The sequence below is a fragment of the Rhinoraja longicauda genome, unplaced genomic scaffold (genome assembly GCF_053455715.1).
Source record: "Rhinoraja longicauda isolate Sanriku21f unplaced genomic scaffold, sRhiLon1.1 Scf000824, whole genome shotgun sequence".
Taxonomy (NCBI): Eukaryota; Metazoa; Chordata; class Chondrichthyes; order Rajiformes; family Arhynchobatidae; genus Rhinoraja; species Rhinoraja longicauda.
The window spans coordinates 15,001-17,500 of record NW_027602040.1 but is presented as its reverse complement, the minus strand read 5'-3'; the positions used below and the strand labels follow the sequence as shown (position 1 = coordinate 17,500).

General features: G+C 66.9%; 2 non-coding genes across 2 annotated transcripts; both read left to right on the top strand.

Annotated features, from left to right (window-relative positions):
- Nucleotides 1–70: 70 nt before the first annotated feature.
- LOC144591295 (5.8S ribosomal RNA) lies at nt 71–224 on the top strand. Its single transcript, XR_013546767.1, has one exon. It is a non-coding gene; the product is annotated as a 5.8S ribosomal RNA (ribosomal RNA).
- A 1,333-nt stretch (nt 225–1,557) lies between these two features.
- On the top strand, nt 1,558–1,711 carry LOC144591291 (5.8S ribosomal RNA). Its single transcript, XR_013546765.1, has one exon. It is a non-coding gene; the product is annotated as a 5.8S ribosomal RNA (ribosomal RNA).
- Nucleotides 1,712–2,500: the final 789 nt, after the last annotated feature.

Below are 2,500 nucleotides of genomic sequence, written 5' to 3'. Positions count from 1 at the left end.
AGGATGGGGCTCCTTTCCCCGCGGCGGTGGACAAGGAGCGTCGGGTGGTCTTTTAAGAAATCTCTCGGACAACTCTTAGCGGTGGATCACTCGGCTCGTGCGTCGATGAAGAACGCAGCTAGCTGCGAGAATTAATGTGAATTGCAGGACACATTGATCATCGACACTTTGAACGCACTTTGCGGCCCCGGGTTCCTCCCGGGGCTACGCCTGTCTGAGGGTCGCTTGTACAATCAATCGTGCTCCTTTGCCCTCCGGGGTGCGGGAGCGCGCGGCTGGGGTGTCGCAGAGGGGCAAGGCCCTCCTCTTCGTCCCCCTAAGTGCAGACACTGGAGCCCTCCGTGCCCGTGCGCTCCAGCCCGCCCGCCCGCCCGCCGCTTCGGCGGCGGTGTCGGCGGCGGCTGGTCGCACGGCGACCGGGGAGACCTTTGACCCGTGCCCTCCCGGGCATTGCCCTTGTCCGCACGCGGACGCGGAGGGGCGAGCCTTTCCTCTGGCACGGCCGTCACTGCGGGAGAGCCACACCTACGTGTGTGTCGTCGCTTCTGACTGCCGCTTTGCTTTGTGGGACTGATGCTCTCCTCGCCGTTTGGGCACTGCCGTACGGTTGCGCCAGCGTTGACTCCCTGCCCCCGTGGGACGGCCGCAGGCGTGCGAATGGCGGGCTGGGAAAAAAAAGCAGAGACGTCTCTTGGGAAGGGCTAAGCACGAAGGGTGCCGGGCGCCTCTCGCGCGGGCGAGGGGTTTCCATCCGTGATCGGCACGCGCAGGGCGAACACGGTCCCGAACGTCGATCGGCTGCCCGTCGCCGAGTCCAGGCGTGTTCTCTGCGAGCACGCCTTTCACGGCGACGCCAAAGGGCAACAAGAGGCGGTCGGGGCCACCGCCTCGACGGCACGTCCAAACGCAGTCGAAATCAAGAAAGGGAGCGGCTGCGGCTTCGGGCGCCGCCTTGGCGGCTCGTCGCTCTGTGCGCGGGTCGACGGCCACCGTGTCTCTAGCTGGGAGTCGCGCCGGTGTTGCAGGGCCGGTCGCTTCACCCTGAGCCCCGGGACACGTCTGGTCGTGCTCGCTAAACTCCCTTCGCCCTCGAACAGGGTCACCTACACGTCTCCCCTTCGGCTCCCGCGAGCCGTCGGGCACGGCGGCGGTGTTAAAGAGTCGCGATCGTCTCCCCCTCCGCTCCGCCTGTGTCGAGCTAGCGGTTTCTGAGCCTCCCTTCCGAGAGAGGCCTGGTCCGCAAGTGCCTTTCAAAACGTCGCTGTCCCTCCACGGGGGGGGGGGGGGGGGCGGCCGTGCGGCGCGGCTCGGCACTGTGATGCGTGGGAAGACGACGGCGGGGAAACCTGCCTCCGCACGTCCGTTGCGGCCCCGGGTGCAGGCCAATGACCCGGAGGCGGGCGGGTCGCGAACGCCCTGATGTTTTTTTTGCCCCCACTCTGTGTGCATCAATGCGACGTACGCGCGAAAGCGCCAAGGGCCACCCCAGGATGGGGCTCCTTTCCCCGCGGCGGTGGACAAGGAGCGTCGGGTGGTCTTTTAAGAAATCTCTCGGACAACTCTTAGCGGTGGATCACTCGGCTCGTGCGTCGATGAAGAACGCAGCTAGCTGCGAGAATTAATGTGAATTGCAGGACACATTGATCATCGACACTTTGAACGCACTTTGCGGCCCCGGGTTCCTCCCGGGGCTACGCCTGTCTGAGGGTCGCTTGTACAATCAATCGTGCTCCTTTGCCCTCCGGGGTGCGGGAGCGCGCGGCTGGGGTGTCGCAGAGGGGCAAGGCCCTCCTCTTCGTCCCCCTAAGTGCAGACACTGGAGCCCTCCGTGCCCGTGCGCTCCAGCCCGCCCGCCCGCCCGCCGCTTCGGCGGCGGTGTCGGCGGCGGCTGGTCGCACGGCGACCGGGGAGACCTTTGACCCGTGCCCTCCCGGGCATTGCCCTTGTCCGCACGCGGACGCGGAGGGGCGAGCCTTTCCTCTGGCACGGCCGTCACTGCGGGAGAGCCACACCTACGTGTGTGTCGTCGCTTCTGACTGCCGCTTTGCTTTGTGGGACTGATGCTCTCCTCGCCGTTTGGGCACTGCCGTACGGTTGCGCCAGCGTTGACTCCCTGCCCCCGTGGGACGGCCGCAGGCGTGCGAATGGCGGGCTGGGAAAAAAAAGCAGAGACGTCTCTTGGGAAGGGCCCCGTCCGTCCGTCCGTCCGTCCGTCCGTCCGTCCGTCCGTCCGTCCGACCCTCGCGTGCCTGGTGTTCATCCTTGCACGCGGCGGGCGGGCGAGCGGTCGGTCGGTCGGTCGGTCGGTCGCTCGGACGGGGGACGCGACGGCCTCACTCTCACTTCGCCTCTGCTCCTCCGGCTTACGCGTCGCACGTGTGGCTTCGCACGTCGATCGGGGCTCCGGAAAAAGGATGTCAGCCGAGCTCGGGCGCTCCTGCTCGGCCTGCTCTGGCTGGTTGGCTGTTTTGTTGACGTGGCCTGTCGCGAACGCCCGCGG